Here is a 21492-nt window from a genome sequence, read left to right on the forward strand (position 1 = left end):
CTGGTGCGCAGTAGTGTCCTCATTCTACAGATGGTGAGACCTAGGCTCACAGAGATAAGAACTTTTACAATAACCTGAAGTGTAACTACTCACCTTGCGCTTCCTATCATTCCAATGCCTCACTAAATAAAGTTGAAGCCACCTAAGGCACCATACTTTAATGACCTTTAATCATGGTACTTAGAATGTGGAGGGAGGAATTTCAGGATTTGAAAGTCATCCAAGATGACAATGGTAAATAGGACATGTTGGGAGGCCCTAGGAAACTGGGGAGACAGTGTCCATAGTCTCCATTGCAGCTATAAAACTTCAGGGCCATGGCACTAGCAAGTGATGTGGGATTTCCCCTCTGTATGCTGTGATTACCACTGATAAAAAAGGAACTGCTTTGGGCCAATAGCATAGCTATAGGGGAACAGAGCTAGGTAGGGAAAAGTAAGCTGGGAGAAAGGAGGCAGAGTCAGGAGAAGCCATGTAGCCCTCCTAGAGACAGATGCCAGATGGAGCTTTGCCAGTAAGCCACTGTCACGTGGCGATACACAGATTAATGGAGATGGGTTAAATTAATATGTAAGAGTTATCCACTAAGAAGCTAGAGCTAATGGGCCAAGCAATGATTTAAACAATATGGTTTCTGTGTGATTATGTTGGCATTCTGAGCAGCTGGGGACCAACAAGTGGCCCCTCCTCTTACAAGCAAGTGTTAGCTGAGGTATTTACCACTGCAAGTTTTCTATTTTTGGTAATGTTTTCTGTAAAAGGAAGCCTAAGTCACTTAGGGATCAGAGTCATGTTGCTCAATAAAGAGTAAAACACCCCTGCAAGTGGGTTAATTAGCTTCAGGTAGGGATGAGTTCCTGATTTTATATCCACAACAGAAGGTTCAGTCCTGAAACCATAAAACACAATTGACTGTAATGGATTGAGCAGGTTTTATTCATATATTTTCACATGCTTATGCACGCATACTTAAAAAAGAAGAAATTGGAAGGCAAGAATTTGAGAGAGGATAGAGGGAAGAAAGTGAAGAGAAAAGTGATATATTTCAATAAAAATGTATGAAAATAAATTTTAGATTAAAAAATGTGGCTTGAAAGATAGCTTAGCAATTAAAAGTGCTTGGTGTTGTTGCAGAGGACACAGGTTCCAGTGCCAGTAACCATGGTAACTAGTTTCAATGCCAGTAACTATGGTAACTCCAGTTCCCAGGGATCTGATTCCCTCTTCTGGCCCATACTGGTATTGCTCACTGATGCATTCAGGCAAACACACATATCCATAAAATAAAGCTTAAGAAATGAAATTCTATACAGAATATCATAGCCTAGAGACAGTCAGCAGCCAGGGCTCGTTAAAAATGAACTCCTGGTTCTTCATAGAAGCAGCTGTGGCCTTCCTCTCAGCTTGCTTGCACAGAAGCAAAAGGAACTTTATTCTGAGATTGGAATAGCTTAGAAGAGCCGTTCATTTAGGTTATTACCATGCGGAGAGGTGACTATCCCATGTTGTTTATTGTGTCCTTTGCTGTGTGAGGATTATGACCTTGCTTCTTCTTTTGAATGTGTCTTTTAGATCATACAGCATGATCTATTTATCTTTTAAGTCATATATTAAGATATATATTTTTCAGTTTTGTTCTGTAAAACTCTTATCTGCCTAAGTGACTTGACTTGTATTCTCCTGTCCTTATTTAAATTGTTCAAAGTACAACCCAGAGCCTTATCCTAAGGATGTCAGCATATATGGAATATAAAATCTGTGCCAGGGTGGTTCCTCTTTTAACATCAGCCACCTCTGGATGTATGTTCTTTTTAATAAGATTTTGTTTATTAAACTTTTAAGTGTGTGGAATGCTTTATCCCTGGGAAGGCATATTAAGTCTAGAACAGCATAACCTCCTGCCTTGTAGAAAAATATTTCTGAGACAAAATTTTTGATGTTCAATCAGGTAGCCTTGATCCCATCCATTTCTCTCCAGGGCAGTTACCATGCTGTCCTTGTAATTAACCAACTAAATTCTTAGATTAAAAAACTCAATGACCACTGAGTTTTAAAATTACAAATATGAGTCAAGTAGTCTACTGTACCTTTCAGTAATAGGAAAAGGATTTGTGTGTGGAACAAAGTTTTGGCCTTCAGAACAGAACAGGAGGAATAGTTTATTGTATACACTGTAGAGTGAAATAGGGTAGGCAAACAGCTACTGGAGTCACCGTTGTGACATAGACCTGATGGCAGCAGGAGGAATGATGTTGTAATTTCCCAGCATGTATTGGTTTATGTCATGGGAATGAAGATGGACCAGATTGGCGGGTGTTCAATTTGCAAAGGTTAAATTGAGCCAATGAACATTGACTTTTCAACAAGGGGACTCTTCTATGCAGATAAGTTTAATTCTGCTTGTCATGGTTATATCCATTAACCGTAGCTTTGTACGTCATGCCACACGTCTCCGGAGCTAACATTGCACATAGGGGCATATTGAAATAATATCTTATTAATGATATTCCCTCATTCAGGGGTGGTTTTAGTTTTCAGAGTCAGCATACCTATGTGTATTTTCAGTTATGCTTGTTTAATTTTTATAACTTTATTTATTTTTTAAAAGAAAACAAACTATCTTTTTTCATTATACATATCAATCCCAGTTCCCACTCCATCCCCTCCTCCCATACCCTCAACCTACCTCCCACCCCACTCCCATCCACTCTTCAGAGAGGATAAGGCACATTGTTTAGGGCAAGGTCCAAGGCTTTCCTACTTTATCCAGGCTGAGCAAGGTATCCATTCAAAGAAAATGGATTCCCAAAAAGCCAGTACAAGCAGTAGAGATAAATCCTGGTGCCACTGCCAGTGCCCTTGTAGTCTGCCCCAGCCATACAACTGTCACCCACATTCAGAGGATCCAATTTGTCCTATGCTGGTTCCTTCTCTGGCCGGCTGGAGTTGGTGAGCTCTTTTTAGCTCAGATAAACTGTTTTAGTGGGTGCCCCCATCATGGTCTTACCTCTTTGCTCATATTTTCACTCCTCCCACTCTTGCAACTGGACTTTGGAGGCTCAGCCAAGTCTCTACCTTGGGTCTCTGCCTCTGTTTCCATCAGTTGCTGGATGAAGGTTATTTGGTAATATTTAAGACATTCATCAATCAGACTACAGGGCAAGACCAGTTCAGGCCCCCGCTCCCCTATTGCTTAGGGTCTTAGCTGGTGTCATTCTTGTGGATTCTTGGGAATTTCTCTAGTGCCAGGTTTCTTGCTCACCCCATAATGGCTCCCTCAATCAAAATATCTCTTTCTTTGCTTTCATCTCTCTCCTTCCTCCATCTTGATTATCCCACTCTCCCCTGTCCTTCCCTCCTCTTTTACTTCCACCCACTTTTTTTTCTCTCCACCCACATGCTCCCAATTTTGTCAGGCAATCTTCTTTATTTCCCCTTGCCAGGTGGATCTGTGTATGTTTTTCTTAAGGTTCACCTTGTTACTTAGCATCATGAACTATAGGTCAGTGTTCTTTGCTTTACAGCTAATATCCACTTTTGAGTGAATAACAACTTTAAGATACCATTTTACACCAGTCAGAATGGCTAAGATCATAAACACCAATAATAGCTTATGCTGGAGAAGATGTGAAGTGGAACATTGCTGGTGGGAATGCAAACTTGTACAACCACTTTGTTGTACATTTGTTGAACTATGAAAAGCATTTGTTCAACTATGCTCATAGCAGCACTATTTGTAATAGCCAGAACCTGGAAACAACCTAGGTGCCCCTCAATAGAAGAATTGATAAAGAAGGTGTGGCACATATACACATTAGAGTTCTACTCAGCGGTGAAAAACAATGACATCTTGAATTTTGCATACAAATGGGTGGAAATAGCAAACACTTTACTGAGTAAGATATCCCAGACCCACGGCATGGTTGCATCACCTACATATGATGCAGCAGCTATATAAGCCCTTGCGTGCATTTGTGAGCTCCCATTATCTGTGTATGACATAGCTACATCATCCCCCTGTGCAAATGAGCTAGGCAGCCTTTAAAAACTGGAAGAGTCATCTTCAGCTCTCTCTGTCTCTGCACACTGACTTCACCAGGCCTGTACACGTCTCCTCTAATAAATTCCTAAGTGGGTTTGTTGCGTGTTTCATGCTTTCTTCTCACTCACACCAGGTAATTTCACTAGGTTTCTCGCTAGCCCCATAATGTCTCCCTCTATCAAGATATCTCTTTCTTTGCTCTCCCTCTCTGTCCTTTCCCCAACTTGACCTTCCCAACCCCTTATGTTCTCCTCTCCCTTTCTTCCATCCTCACTCCCCTTCTACCCTCTACCTTCCCCCAATTCTCCTAATTTACTCAGGAGATGTTGGTTCTTTGCCATTTCCGTGGGGATCCATGTATGTCTCTCATGGAGTCTCCAAGTTTCCTGGCTTCTCTGGGGTTGTGGAATGTAGGCTGATTATCTTTTGCTGATGTCTAATATTCAATTATGAGTGAGTATATACCATGTTTGTCTTTTTGCATCTGGGTTACCTCACTCAGGATGGACTTTTCTAGTCCTATACATTTGCCTGTAAATTTCAAGATGTCATTGTTTTTATCTGCTGAGTAGTACTCCATTGTGTAAATGTATACATTTTCTTTATCCATTATTTAGTTGAGGGGCATTTATGTTTTTTCCAGGTTGTGACTCTTACAAACAATGTTGCAATTAACATAGTTGAACAAATATCCTTTTGGTATGATTGTGCATCCTTTGGGTATATGTCCAAGAGTGCTACTGCTGGGTCTTGAGGTAAATTTATACCCAATTTTCTGAAAAACTGCTACACAAGTCCAAATGGATCAAAGACCTCAGCATAAATCCAGCCACACTAAACCAGATAGAAGAGAAAGTGGGAAGTACACTTGAACACATTGACACAGGAGACCAATTCCTGAATATAACACCAGTAGCACAGACACTGAAAGAAACAATTAATAAATAGAACCTCCTGAAACCGAGAAGCTTCTGTAACACAAAGGAAAAATCAACAAGACAAAACGGCAGTCTACAGAATGGGAAGAGATCTTCACCAACCCCGCATCCGATAGAGGGCTAATCTCTAAAATATACAAAGAACACATGAAACTAGACATCAAAATACCAAATAGTCCAATTAAAAAGGGGGTACAGCTCTAAACAGAGAATTCTCATCAGAAGAATCTCAAATGGACAAAAGGCACTTAAGGAATTGTTCAACATCCTTAGCTGTCAGAGAATGCAAATCAATACAGCTCTGAGATACCATCTTAGATCTGTCAAAATGGCTAAGATAAAAAACACTAATGAAAGCTTATGCTGGAGAGGATGTGGAGTAAGGGAAACTTTCTTTACTGGTGGAAGTGCAAACTTGTATAGTCAATAATTACTTTTAATTTGTATCTATCTATCTATATATATGCTTTTAGGATTTCATATGGGAGTATTGCATGGAAAAAATTTCTAATCCCTTCTCATGAATAGTTCCTCCCATACCCCTAACTTCCTCTCAAATTCATGACCTCTTCTTTAATTATTGCTATTGCATATACACACATATGTACATATGTGAGACCCATTGAGTTCATTTAGTGTTACTCATATGTCCATGTGTTTATGGTTGAACACTTGGGATTGCATAACCTACTGGGGCTTACATACCTGAGTACTACTTAGTGACTAAGTAGCAAAGAAAGGAAATAAATCACATGATTCTGACACTAAATATTTATTTAAAAAACAGACCAACAGAAGACGAAGTGCATGGGATTTTTTTTTATTAGATAGGCAAGTCACAGAAAAGCGGAAAAAGAGCCGGGCGGTGGTGGCGCACGCCTTTAATCCCAGCACTCGGGAGGCAGAGGCAGGCGGATCTCTGTGAGTTCGAGACCAGCCTGGTCTACAAGAGCTAGTTCCAGGACAGGCTCCAAAACCACAGAGAAACCCTGTCTCGAAAAACCAAAAAAAAAAAAAAAAAAAGCGGAAAAAGCTCAGGATGGGCCTCAGGTGCTATCAGATGGCTGTATCTGGTTTTGGTTATTAGAAATTAGGGATTAGTTTGCATATCCCCAAAAGATTTGCTTAATGTTTAGAAAGCCATTTGCTCACCAAAAGTGAGAACAGTAAATGGTTATTAGGAAGGTGAGAGATTGCCCAGAGTGATTGGGTTCTACAGCTGAAACCTGAAGGTCTAATCAGTTGATTAGCCTTTATCTGTAGTGATAACTCCTTTTCAGGAAATCTCATCCGTATGTGTGTGTATATACATATATATATGTATATATATGCTAATATATGTGTATATACATATATGTGTGTGTATATTATACACATAGAGATGAATTTAAAATAGTAAAATATTCCTTCTTGTGTACCTCTTTATTATTCACTGACTTGTAAGCTATTCAACACTTAACTTCCACATATTGTACTTCTGATATTTGAACACAAGCAATGATCACATTTACTATCTGAAACATCAAATATATATGTGAACTTTACACTGGTGAACTTTAAGGCCCTGTCTTTGGCCAGCCTCCCACATCTTTGAGCAATATATTTGCAGTGGGAATGAACTGATCAAAATCAGGTCATGTAGCAAAAGTGGAGAATTGCACCATAATTATTTCACATTAACTTCTAGATCATGTTCATTAATTTTGTTAAACAAATTCAAGACCAAACAAAACATTCCCAAGGAATAGAAAATGGAAAACACCATGCTGTAGCTCCTGAAAAATTGTACCTACTACCTGTGGCTTCATGCCATGGAACTGATTAACTCTGGTTTATTGTCAGGCTGACCATAGGAGCAATGCACAGTTTCTCAGAAAATAAATGTTTAACAGACTAGATTACAGAAAAAAATATTAGCAGATGTTTTTGGGTTACTTTTCAGGAAACAAGTCCTGCTCTAATACCAAGAACACAACATATCACATTTCTATGACATTGGTGTGTCATGAAGACGGGCATATTGAGAAGAGCTCAAGATCAAACCTATTTATTGTGTTTCTGTAAAACAGAACTTCATTTAAATGTTTGTACTCCCATAGGTATAAGCCTTTCCACTTTCCACTGGAGACAGTCTTTCAGCCTCAATGGCCTTTCAGGATCTTTTGATTGAGTCAGAAGCTTGGGAAGATTCCAGATCCTTCAGATGGTTTTCCTTCTAATCTGCAGTGTCACGGTGGCTCCTCAGACTCTTTTGGAGAACTTCACTGCAGCCATGCCTGGTTATCGCTGCTGGATTTACATCCTTGACAATGACACTGTATCTGACATTAGCAGTGGGATCCTGAGCCAAGATGACCTCCTGAGGATCTCCATCCCACTGACTCCAACCCAAGGCCAGAGAAGTGTCATTGCTTTGTCCAACCACAGTGGCATCTCCTTCATTTGAATGGCACCTTCTCCAATGTGACAAAGCCAGACAGAGCACTGTGTGAATGGCTGGATATATGACCGAAGAACCTTCCTCTCCATTACTGTGACTGAGGGAAGTGGCTTCAATAATACCAGCCCCTAACTGAATTCATTATAACAGTTTAGCAATAGCATAAATAGTGTATATTCATTGAGCTCAGTTATTTCCTGATTAAGTGCAAAAGTTATATTCAATAATTCTAATGACTTAAACATAAATAAAGATTTATGTTTCTCATCCTTTTATTCCAAAAATGACCTCAGATTAAGAGTAGGATTGAGAATTAAATTTGACAATAGGGCCATTTAGCAAAATAACAACAGTAGCTTCTTCTTCAGGGCCTATCTCCTTCCAAGTCATGAGATTCTAAGTGAGTTTACAATATCAGGCATGACTTTCTTGCTCTATAGAAAGCTTCAAATGCAATTAGAAATGATTGTCTTCCTATACAGTTATGGTACTATTGCATCAGTGACCGTGCTGTCTTGTAGAATGTAGGGTAAAGTGCTAGGTAAGTCCATGGATGTCTTTTCTCTACCTTCAGTCTACATAGCAATGTCTGCATCTATAAAATGCAGAAAACAAGTAGTTTGCAGTTTGGTTTGACAATGTTTTCTGTGTCAGTCAAACAAATGTGTGTGGTGACTTCAGAAATAGAGTCTTAACATTTAGTTACAGTAGGTAACCATGAGCAACAGTAACAGCTTATGTTGTTTGGGGGACCTGTGGGGCTTCCCTGAGCAGTAACTCATGTAACATTATTACATATACCTGGCACTGGGATTACTGCTTAACATCCCGGTTCTTCAGGGAGCATGATTGTCAATGCAAGTATTGTACCTTCTTTCAAATTCCTTCTTTTAAATTTTATTTTGAATACAGCCTACTTAAGAGTGAATTTCCACAAGCCTTTACGGACATGCTTCAGGGAGGTGCTGGAGGGAAGGATTGGACTGAAGAAAAGGAAGAATGAAAGTGATATGATTATATTTTAAATATTTTAAGAGCAATAAAAAGAATTTGAAAAAGGAAGAAACACCCTGATACATGAACTCACAGAAACAGTGATTACTTGCACAAGACCAGCACATGTTTAAGCCAATCGAAATTCCAGCATAGATTGCAGCAACGTTCAGGAGGCACCAGTCCTAGCTGAAGATCTGTTAGTAGTTGATGGTTGCTAAGGGAGGGGCTATTATCTTACTTTAGGGGTATGGCCAATACTAGGTTACCGATGCTTTAGTGTACATATAGGCAACCTTAACCAAAGAAAATAATATGGACAAAAGAAAAAGAACATGGGGTTTGTAGAGGGATGTTTTCAGTCATCTTGGAGGGAGTTCTAGGGGATATAAAAGTTGGATGTTATCATAGTGTTTTGTATACATGTATGAAATTTCTAAGAATGAATTAAATAATATAAGAAAATATATGTAAAAGATAAAATTCTTGTGTGTCTAATTAAAGGGCTCATTTGTTGTGACAAGTCAGCATTATTCATCTTTGATTTATTTTATTTTTTTAAAAAAGAAAACAAACTATTTTTTCTCATTATACATACCAATCCAAGTTCCCAGCTTTGTTTTCAAAGTTAAATTATCTAGAAGGCTGTACAAAGCCCAAGTGTTAGCTAAATATGTAGTTCATGACAGAATGCATCTGGAGCATTTGTGAGGCCCAAGATTCAGTATTGAGCACTGAGGAGAAACTCCCTGTAATTCACATTCCTTTGTAGACCAGAATGTGGGTAATTGCTAGTACATTCCACCCATGCATGGGCACTGAGTTTCACTCTCTGTATTGCCAAAAGTTTGCAAGTAAATAAGTAAAGTAAAAAGAGTTATCAGGCTCTATCTTGGTGTTTATCAGATGAGTCATGGAAAGGTTGTACACTGATATATAGGATCCAGTAAAAAAAAAAAATTAAGTATCGTGAATTGTTGCACTCTATGGACTCATTTGAGAACTTCTGAACATAGGTCGTAAGCCACTACTCACTCTAAGCTAAATGAATAGAGTAAGATTCCAGAGGAGAGGTGTATTAAAGCTGAGACTAGATGTTAGAAGTCAGGTGATAATGAAATGGGAAGCTGGAGAGGAAGATGGGTTTCGTGGATTGGAAGCTCATATTGAAGAATTTTGAACAAATTACACGACAGGCTGACATGCTGGTTTACATCTCTTCCAGTGGGACCTGGTGTGTGGATCTCAGGTACTAGGTTCAGTGTCTAAATTTATATTCATGATTGGAAATTTGATAGGACCTTTCTTAGGTGGACACTTATCAGACAAGTGAGTGTCTGTGCTTTGCAGCTCTCTCTGCATGTGAGTATTTTCATCAGCTACAACCCACTCGCTCTAGAAAAGTCATTGCAGATTTGTTCCTCTAAGTGCACCTTTGACCTTAGAGATCAATAATCACAAATAGATATTTTAGTTAATGTTTAAAAGTTTTTGTGTTGTACTGATACAGAACTAACTCTTATTGTATATGTAAGAGGTTCAACAAAGATTAAGAGAATATGGCAGACGTGATTTAGAAAAAAGAGAAAAGTCAACCATAGGGATTATACAAATGCTTCCTGTTTGTTGTCTTCAACAACTGTTTTGTTCCCTGATGGGATCTTTGTCTTTTCCTCGGGTTTGGGAGGAGGTTAATTTTCACGGGTGCTTTACTGCTGATGGCCATCAGTGGGGCCTGTGCAGCTGGGGCTCCCACCTTCCTCATCTACTGCTTAGCTTGCTTTCTCAAAGGGGCTTGTGTCTTACCCATATACACAAGTAGTGTTTTGCTCAGTAAGTCAGAGATTTTACAGACATTGTTCAAGGTTTTGTTTGATGTGAATGTCCTTCCCAACCTTGGTAGAAATCAAGATTTATTTTTCCTTCTTTCAGTGATAGAATGGACAAGCCCTAAGTTTAAAACATTGGTGACAACATTGACATTGTGTGCTCAAACTTTGGACTCATACTAATATCAGGCCTGGCATTTGTATTTCAAAACTGGCACCACCTCCAGCTGTTAATGTCTGTGCCAATATTTTTCCTCCTCTATGTTTGGCAATCCTGAGATTAAATCAGGACATAAGAAATGCATTTGTCACAATCTCTGTGAGCTCATATATGTGTTTGTATTGTTGGGTCTGGAAGACTAAGTTTCATTGGCATCATCATTCCTCTGAGTGATTTAATTAGGGAAAATGTATTCAGAAGTTCTTAAGGGACATATGATAAACAAATATTCCCTACAAGGTAACAAGATATTTGGAAATTATCTGGAGAAACATCTATCAAATTCAGGTTCTATGACTGCCAGTAAAATCTATATCCATGTGAGGGGGACAGACCAATGTAGCTCCAGGTCTACATTCTAAGAATACAGGTGCACTGAATGGCTGATCATTTCCTGTTTTCCTAGGCAATGTACCTCATGATATAAGATTTTACATTTTTGCTATAATTGAATTACTGATAGGTATTAGATCTTTAAAAGTCTATTCAAGAATAAATTTAGGGAGATCCATCCAGAAGGGTAAGTGTGTGCCTGACTGGCCGTATGGTTCCAGAATGGAGTACAGGCCCCCTCCAATTCCCTAAATGTTTCTGGCCATTCAGGTGGGGCTTTCACTATTTACCCCATTGCATCTTGCCCCCAAGAACTCCTTTCCATCTGCGGGGTCCTAGGATCTCCCAGCTCAGCCTGCTTCGGGGCTGAGGGTCTGGGGAGCCCGTGGTGAGCGTTCCTGCCACCGGGGCTTCTTTGTTTCACACAACCCTGCTCCCCCCAAGCTAGCCCTTTTCTTTGTGAGGTCCTTGATCCAGCAAGAGGCCCTGCTCCTGTACTGAGGAGATCCATCCAGAGGGGTAAGTGTGTGCCCTCCAGGCCGGATGGTCCCAGAATGGAGTACAGGGCCCCTCCAATTCCCTAAACATTTCTGGACATCCAGCGGGGCATTTCCCTGGCTACTGGCTTTCTCTATTTACCACACCCCATCTTGCTCCCAGGCACTCCTTTCCATCTGCGGGCTCCTTAGATCTACCAGCACAGTTTGCTTCAGGGAAGAGGGGCTCTGAGAGCCAGCTCCAGTGCTGAGGGGACCTAAGAGAGGGTAGACCAAGAAACACCCCCAAGTACACAGTCAGCTACAGCAAAGATTGGACCAAAATGCCCAGACTTTCCTGGCCTCATTTCAAGGAAGAGATGGGCAGGCACCAGTGCAAGAATTCCTTCAACAACCTGAAAAGCAACATGATTACACCAGAATCCAGCAAACACACAACAGGAAGACTTGAAGACCCTAATCCAGAAGAAGTAGAAGAAATCATCTTAAACGTAACATTATGAAAATGATAGAGACCCTTAAACAGGATGTGAAAAACTCCCTTAAAGAAATGGAAGAGAAGACAAACAAAACGTTAGAAGAAATTAATAAATCCCTCAAAGATACCCAAGAAAACCAAGAAAACGCAATCAAACAGGTAAAGAAAACAGTTCAAGACTTGAAGACCGAAATAGAGGTAATAAAGAAAACACAAACTGAGGGATGGCTGGATACAGAAAATCTGGGTAAATGAACAGGAACTACAGAGACAAGTATAACCAACAGAATACAGAAGAGACAAGAAAGAATTTCAGGCACTAATGATACTATAAAAGAAATGAACTCATTGAGCAAAGAAAACAGCAAATCTAACAAATTCTTAACACAAAACATGCAGGACATCAGGGACACCATGAAAAGACCAAAACTAAGAATAATAAGGGTAGAAGAAGGAGAAGAATTCCAGCTCAAAAGCCCAAAATATGTATTCAACAAAATTACAGAAGAAAACTTTCCCAACCCAAATAAGGATATCCATATGAAGGTACAAGAAGCATACAGAACACCAAATAGAGTGGGTCAAAAAAAATCCCCTCGCCATATAATGATCAAAACACAAAACAAACAGAATAAAGAAAGAAAATTAAGAGCTACAAAGGAAAAAGATCAAGTAACATATAAAGATAAACTATCAGAATCACACCTGACTTCTCTATGGAAACCATGAAAGCCAGAACATCTTAGAGACAAGTGCTGCAGACACTAAGAGACCATAGATGCAAGCCCAGACTACTATACCCAGTAAAGCTTTCTTTCACCATCGATGGAGAAAACAAGATATTCCAGGACAAAAACAGATTTAAACAAAACATATCCACAAACCCGCCTTACAGAAAGTACTAGAAGGAAAACCACAACCCAAGAAAGCCAACAACACCCATAATGACACAGTCATCTGACAACCCTCTACCAGCACAACTCAAAGAAGGGAAACACACAAACACTACCACCAAAAAAAAAATAACCGGAGTTAACAACTATTGGCCATTAATATCACTTAATATCAATGGACTCAATTCACCTATAAATAGGCACAGGTTTAGAGAATGGATATGAAAACAGGATCCAACATTCTGAGTTTACAAGAAACACACCTCAACCTCAAAGACAGACACTACCTCAGAGAAAAGGGTTGGGGAAAGGTTTTCCAAGCAAACGGGCCTAAGAAACAAGTGGGTGTGGCTATACTAATATCTAACAAAATTGATTTCAAAATAAAATCAATCAGAAAATATGGAGAAGGACACTTTATACTCATAACAGGAACAACTCATCTGGATGAAGTCTCAATCCTGAATATCTGGGGCTGGAGAGATGGCTCAGAGGTTAAGAGCATTGCCTGCTCTTCCAAAGGTCCTGAGTTCAATTCCCAGCAACCACATGGTGGCTTACAACCATCTGTAATGAGGTCTGGTGCCCTCTTCTGGCCTGCAGACATACACACAGACAGAATATTGTATACATAATAAATAAATAAATATTAAAAAAAAATCCTGAATATCTATGCCCCTAATATAAAAGCACCCACATATGTAAAAAAAAAAAAAAAAAACAAACATTACTAGAACTCAAAGAATACATCAAACCCCACACACTAATAGGAGAATATTTCAACACTCCTATCTCATCAATGGACAGGTAAACCAGGTATGGGGAAACTATCAACCAATCACATCTAATTAGGGTGTGGCTACCTGGGGCCCAAGTAGAAATACTGGGAGATCCAGGTGCACCCTTCTCTCTCTCTGTGCATATAGGATGTTGGACCTCCCACTCTTGTAGCATGAGTTTCCTTTTTCAACTATTAAAATATAACTGCCATTCTTGAGCTGGTCTGGTTATTTATCGCACTGACCTAATTCTCCAACACTTGGTGCCCAAATTAAAATATGTATATCACACCATTGACACTTATTCAGGTTTTCAGTGGGCAACTGCTTTAAGCTCAGAAAAAGCTGATTCAGTAATCACTCATTTATTAGAAATAATGGCCATCATGGGTATACCTGCACAAATAAAGACAGATAATGGTCCAGCTTATATCTTTAGGAAAATAAAATGTTTTTTTGCTTATTATAATATTAAGCATGTTACAGGTATACCATACACTCCTACAGGTCAGGCAGTTATAGAAAGATCAACTAGAACTATAAAGGATATGCTAAACAAACAGAAAGGGGTGAAAAATACCCCCAGAAATAGATTATGTAATGCTTTATTAACCTTAAATTTTCTTAACGCTAATGAGAAAGGGACAACAGCAGCAGAAAGACATTGGATAATGGAAAAGTCTGCTGAATTAAATCAACTGGTTTATTTCAAGGATGTGCTGACCTTGCAATGAAAGCCAGGAGATGTACTGCATTGGGGAAGGGGTTTTGCTCTTGTTTCCACAGGAGAAGAAACCTGTGGATGCCATCAATATTAATAAAGGTTCGGTTTGAAGAGAAGGAACCTCTTGGAAAGGAGAAATGACAGCTCATCCACAATGATGATAATCATATAGGTGGTAAGAAAAACATAGAATGGGGGCAGGGTTCTGTTCTTTTTATTTATTTTTTTTTATTGAAAAAAAATTTCTGCCTCCTCCCAGCCTCCCATTTCCCTTCCCCTTCTCCCACTCCTCTCCCCCTCTCCCCAATCCTCCCCCCCTCCCTCTCCAGTCTGAAGAGCAGTCAGGGTTCCCTGCCCTGTGGAAAGTCCAAAGTCCTCCCCACTCCATCCTGGTCTAGGAAGGTGAACATCCAAACTGGCTAGGCTCCCACAAAGCCAGAACATGAAGTAGGATCAAAACCCAGTGCCATTGTCCTTGGCTTCTCAGCAGCCCTCATTGTCCACCATATTCAGAGCGTCCGATTTTATCCCATGCTTTTTCAGTCCCAGTCCAGCTGGCCTTGGTGAGCTCCCAATAGATCAGCCCCACTGTCTCAGTGGGTGGGTGCACCCCTTGTGGTCCTGACTTCTTTGCTCACGTTCTCCCTCCTTCTGCTCCTCATTGGGACATTTCCACCTCCTCCCCTCCTTCCATTTCCCTCCCCCTCTCCCCATCCCCCTCTCCCTCCCTCTCCAGTCCAAAGAGCAGTCAGGTTTCCCTGCCCTGTGGGAAGTCCAAGGTCCTCCCCCCTCCATCCAGGTCTAGGAATGTGAGCATCCAAACAGACTAGGCTCCCACAAAGCCAGTACATGCGGTAGGATCAAAACCCAGTGCCATTGTCCTCAGCTTCTCAGTCAGCCCTCCTTGTCCGCCACCTTCAGAGAGTCCGGTTTGATCACATGCTCCATCAGTCCCAGTCCAGCTGACTTTGGTGAGCTCTCATTAGATCAACCCCACCATATCAGTGGGTGGGCATACCCCTTGCCATCCTGACTCTCTTGCTCATTTTACTGACTATTTTTGCATCAATATTCATAAGTGATATTGGACTGTAATTCTGTTTCTTAGTAATGTCTTTATGTGTTTTGGGTGTCAGGGTAATTGTAGCCTCATAAAAAGAGTTTGGCGTTCCTTCTGTTTCCATTGTGTGAAACAATTTGAGGAGTATTGGTATTAGTTCTTCTTTGAAAATCTTGTAGAATTCTGACCTGAAACCATCTGGTCCTGGGCTGTTTTTGGTTGTGAGACTTTTGATAACTGTTTCTATTTCTTTAGCAGTTATAGGTCTATTTAATTTGCTTATCTGGTCTTGATTTAATTTTGGTAAGTGATATTTATTCAGAAAGTTATTCATTTCCTTTAACTTTTCTAATTTTGTGAAATACAGGTTTTCAAAATATGACTTAATGATTCTCTGGATTTCCTCTGTGTCTGTTGTTATGTCCCCTTTTTCATTTCTGATTTTGTGAATTTGATATTCTCTCCTTGCATTTTGAATAGTTTATATAGAGGTTTGTCTATTCTGTTGATTTTCTCTCAAAGAACCAACTCTTTTGTCTCATTGATTCTTTGTATTGTTTTCATTGTTTCTACTTTGTTGATTTCAGCTCTCAATTTAATTATTTCCTGCCATCTATTTCTCCTGGGTGAGTTTGTTCCTTTTTGTTCTAGTTTTCAAATGATCTGTTAACTCACTGGTGAGGGATTTTTCAGCTTCTTTATGTAGGCATTTAATGCTTTGAACTTTTCTCTTAACACTGCTTTCATTGTTTCCCATAAATTTGGGTATGTTGTGTGCTCATTTTCATTGAATTTTAAGAAGTCTTTAATTTCTTCCTTTGTTTCTTCCTTGACCTATTGATGATTCAGGTTAGGATCATTTATTTCCATGTGTTTGCAGGCTTCTGGAATTAGTGTTGCTGTTGAATTCTAATTTAAGACATGGTGATCCTATAAGATACATGGGGTTAATCCAGTTTTTTTTGTATCTGTGGAGATTTGCTTTTTTACCTAGTATGTGGTCAATTTTTGCGAGCGTTCCATGAGGTGTTGAGAAAAATGTATGTTCTTTTATGTTTGCATGGAATGTTCTATAGATGTCTGCTAAGTCCATTTGAGTCATAACATCTGTTAATTCCCTTATTTCTCTGGTAATTTTCTGTCTGACCATTCTGTCCAGTGGTGAGAGTGCCCTGTTGAAGTATCCCACTATTAGAGTGTGGGGTTTAATGTGTGATTGAAACTATAGAAGTGTTTCTTTTACATATGAGGGTGCCCTTGCCTTCGAGGCATAGATGTTCAGTATTGAGAATTCCTCTTGATGAATTTTTCCTGTGACTAATATGAAATGCCTCTTTTTGTCTCCTTTGATTGATTTTAGTTTGAAACCTATTTTGTTAGATATTAGGATAGCTTGTTTCTTAGGTCCACTGGATTGGATAAGTTTTCCCAACCCTTTACTCTGAGGTGATGGTTTTCTTTGAGGTTGAGGTATGTTTATTGCATGCAACAGAATGATGGATTCTGTTTTCATATCCAATCTGTTAGCCTGTGTCTTTTTATAGGTGAGTTGAGTCCATTTGTATCAAGGGATATTAATAACCAGTGATTGCAAGATTGTTATTTTAATTTTCATTGTTGGTGATGTTATTGTGTGTATTTTTCCCTTCTTTGGGATTTGTTGCTGTGAGATATTCTATTTTCTTTGGTTTTGTTGATGTTGCCTACTTCCTTGGGTTGGAGTTTCTTTCTAGTATTTTGTGTAGGGATGGGTTTGTGGCTAGTTATTGGTTGAATCATCGAATATCTTGTTTTGTCCATCCATCGTAAATAAAAGTTTTGCTGGGTATAGTATTCTGGGCTGACATCTCTGGTCTCTTAGTGTCTGCATAACACTTGGCCTGGTCTTTCTGGCTTTCATTGTTTCCATTGAGAAATCAGGTATAACTCTGATAGGTCTGCCTTTATATGTTACTTGAACTTTTTCCTTTACAGCTCTTAATAGTCCTTCTTTCGATTGGGAAAGTTTTCTTCTATAATATTATTAAATATGTTTTCTGTGCTTTTGAGTTGGACTTTTTCTTCTATCCCTGGTGTCCCATATTTCTTGGATATTTTGTGTTAAGTTTTTACTAGATTTAATGTTTTCTTTGACCAATGAGTTTTGTTGAAGGAAGGTCTGCTTGTTTGTCCTGGCTGCCCAGAACCAAAATAATCACACAGAAACTGTTTTCATTAAATTACTGCTTGGCCCATTAGCTCTAAATTCTTATTTTGCTAACTCTTACATCTTAGTTTAACCCATCTCCATTAATCTATGTATCACCATGAGGTTGTGGCCTATCAACAAAGTTCTAGCACATCTATCTCTGGCAGCAGATCCATGGCATCCCTTTGACTCCACCCTTCTTTCTCCCAGCATTCAGTCCAGTTCTCCCTGCCTACCTACGTTCTATTCTATCAACAGGCCAAAGCAGTTTCTTTATTCATTAACTAAATAAAGCAACACAGAGACAGAAGGACCTCCCACACCAGAGTCTATTTCATCTATTGTATCTTCGGTGCTTGAGATTCTGTCTTCCATCTTTTGTATTCTGCTGTTTATGCTTCCATTTGTGGTTTTTGATCGTTTTCTCATAATTTCTATTTCTATATTTCCCTCAGTTTTTTTTATTGTCTCTATTTCAGTTTTCAGGTTTTGAATAGTTTATATATTTGATTGCTTTTTCTTCATTTTCTGTAAGTAATTTTTTATTTCTTCCAATTTATTTGTCTTTTTCTCCATTTCTTTAAGGAAATTATTCACATCCTCTTTAACATTCTCCTAAAGTTATTTTTAGGTAATTTTCTTCTGCTTCAACTATAGTTTGTTATTCAAGTCCTTTGTATGAAGTGGGGATGGTGAAGAGCTTTTACCATTCAGTAGGCTGCTTTTTGTCTTTTTGACTGTGTCCTTTGCTTTACAGAAGCTTCTCAGTTTCAGGAGGTCCCATTTATTTATTGTTGTTCACAGTGTCTGTGCTACTGCGGTTATATTTAGGAAGTATTGAAGGCTACTTCCCACTTTCTATTCTATCAGGTTCAGTGTAGCCAGTTTTATATTAAAGTCCTTAATCCATTTAGACTTGAGTTTTGTGCATGGTGATAGATATTGATCTATTTTCATTCTTCTGCATGTTGACATCCAGTTATGCCAGCACCATTTGTTGAAAATACTTTCTTTTTTTCCATTGTATAATTTCAGCTTCTTTATCAAAATTCAGGTGTTCTTAGGTGTGTGACTAATATCTGGGTCTTTGATTCAATTTCATTGGCTAATCTCTCTGCTTTTATGATAGTACCAAGCTGTTTTCATTACTGTAGCTCTGTAATAGAACTTGATGTCAGGAATGGTGATCCCTCCAGAAGTTCCTTTATTGTACAGAAATGTTTTGGTTATTCTGGGTTTTTTGTTTTTCCATATGAAGTTGATTATTGTTCTTTCAAGGGCTGTTAAGATAAGCAACCCCAAAACCCCACAGGGAACTCCTACTACTGATAAATACCTTCAGTGATGTGGCAGGATAGAAGATCAACTCAAAAGAATCAGAAACCCTCCTCTACACAAATGTTAAAGAAACTGAGAGGGAGAGGGAAACCAGAGAAATATCCCTTTCACAATAGCCAAAAATAACATAAAATATCTCGGGGTGATACTAACCAAAGACATGAAAGACATATTCAACAAGAACTTTATGTCTTTGAAGAAACAAAATGAAGAAAATACCAGAAATTGGAAAGATCTCCCATGCTCTTGGATAGGTGGTATCAACATAGTAAAAATAGCAATCCCACTAAAAGCAATCTATAGATTTAATGCAATCCCCATCAAAATCCCAAAACAATTCTTCATTGAGAGTCTTTCATCTGGTGGGCAACAGGAAGTGGTCTGTGGCATTGGAAAAGCATATAGAAGATCTCAAAATCTCCCTCCACTGTGACACACTTCCTCCAGCAATACCACACCTACTCCCACAGAGCCAAACATTCTAAAATGCCACTTTTGGGAGCATTTTAATTCAAATCACCATAGGGGTGTATTTTGTGGTATAAGGTTACTGGGGTTGACCTTTGAAAGGAGTATTTGGTTCTTGGATTCATTCCAATTTTATATTCCTGTCATTTTCCTCTTTTCCTTCTCCTCTTCTTCTTTATTACCCTCCTATTCCTCCTCACCTTCCTTTCCCACATACATTACTGGCCACTAGAAATAAATATATTTACTCCAGAAATCCTTCTGTTGTTTTCAACCCTTAAATACTATGCCAAATGGCCAAGACCAGAAACCAAGGGAAGGGTCAGTCATGACAATCTTTCTGAGGCCCTACATCAGAGCTAAGATGGTCACCACCATACTATTTAGAAACTTGGCAATCATCTTTGACTATAAAAATACTCTGTAAAATTTCCTTTAATATATTGTTGCTTTCTTCACACTATTTCTTTTAAAAAAACTTTCTATTTATCCTTTGAGAACTTTATATAATGCACCCCAATCCTAGCCATCTCCCATCCCTCTCTATCTACCCTCCACCTCTGCCACACACCCAACACCAACCAAAAAATTAAACAAAAACAAGCAAGCATATAAGTAGACAAAGTTCCTGTGAAAACTGCAATGTGCCACATTTTCTGACACAGGATACACTTTTACCCAAATAGCTTTACTTGCAAATGTTCATGGCAATGATTCATTTGGCTGGCTTGAGACCCTACTACACTAACCAATTTTGGATTCTCACCAGGATTCCTCTCAGGTATCCTGTGGTTTCCCTGTGTCATGGACATTCTGCAGCTTTGATTCTGTTGTGCTGGCCCCTTCACATGCTCCAGCAGTTCATAGAGAGGGTAGATATTAGGGTGGGCCAGATCAATACTTTGGATATGTTCCTGGATGGTAGCCGAATTGATCAGTCCACATGCACTCCTGAACTCATGAACCAGTGCCAGCACCCCACTTTGCCCTTCACATACACTGCAAGAGCCAACTTTCCAGCACTGTGCCAGGTAGGGGCAGGACCAGTTAGTTCACCAGAGGCCACAGCCAACAATGGACAGAACTATCTCTCCCAGTGTCACACCCTCAGGCTGCTGTCCTGTGCCCGTGCTACCATGTCCAACTCACTGTGCTTCTCATGTAAGGTATGGGGCCACTCCATGGAGTGATAGAGCTAGCAAAGGGCAGGGCCAGCTTATCAGCTCTTGTGACTTCCAGGCCAGGTGCCCCATATTGCTCTGGTGAGGTGGGAGACTAGCTTTCCTGAGTTCATATTCTCAGGGCCAGCTCACTGGCAACATTGTCACCAGGGCCAGCTCTACTCTGCTGCCCAGGGGAGAAGTGGGGTCTCCTCTCCTGATGTTGCAACTGGTAAGGGGTGAGACCAGCTATCCCACTTTCGGGACCAGCTCTCCCACCTGCCATAGGTGGCCAGCAGAGGGTGGACATCTCTTCCAAGCCCAAGCCACCAGAGTGCCTACAAAGGTTGTGGCAAGCTTACCCAGGCTCACACCATCAGGGACAGCTCTCCCACACTTCCCAGGCAAAAGGTTGGAACAGCTCTCTTGAGTAGTGCAGCTGGTGAGGAGTGGGACTAGTATTCTTACAGCAAGTGGGAATGGAGTCACCTAAGTATGGTGCTGGGATATCAGCATGGCTTCAGGTGACAGCACGGATGGTGAATGTAAACTTTGGTGAAACACAGACCATGGATATAAATACAGACTCCGGCTGAGATGTGAACCCATGACCCTTGGTGGTACCTTAGACCCAGACATCCTCAAGGCAGCCTAGACCATAGACATCTGAGTGGCCCTAATGCAACCCAGGACTCAGTAATCAATATAGACACCAGAAGCAGTAGGACCACAGACCCAAAGGACCTGGATGTAACCATGGTTTCAGGGGATAGGACAGACAATGGACAACTGTAAGGCCTTTGGTGGTACCTCGGACCATGTACATTAACACAGACTATGGCTACAATAGGTCCATGGACCCAGATATAGCCTTCAGCATTAACCTGGATCAGAACATCACCATGATCACAGGGGGCGGTACAGGATACTCAGGTCAATTTGGTTCTCAGTGGTATCATGGCTCCCAGACAACTAAACTACCTCAAACAACAGCACAGACCATAGATAATCTGAGTGGCCCTTGGTGGGCACATGGGCCATGGACATCAACTCAGATCTTGGTTCTGACAAGGCCATGGACTAGGACATGATCTTTGGTGGCAGTGAGGACC

At 39.9% G+C, this 21492-nt stretch overlaps 1 pseudogene; it reads left to right on the forward strand.

The window, feature by feature from the left end:
• Nucleotides 1-7124: 7124 nt before the first annotated feature.
• Nucleotides 7125-10520, forward strand: LOC121454769 (annotated as a pseudogene).
• Nucleotides 10521-21492: the final 10972 nt, after the last annotated feature.

Source organism: Microtus oregoni, unplaced genomic scaffold, assembly GCF_018167655.1.
Source record: "Microtus oregoni isolate MIOR12 unplaced genomic scaffold, Mior012 000012F_ref0000307, whole genome shotgun sequence".
Taxonomy (NCBI): Eukaryota; Metazoa; Chordata; class Mammalia; order Rodentia; family Cricetidae; genus Microtus; species Microtus oregoni.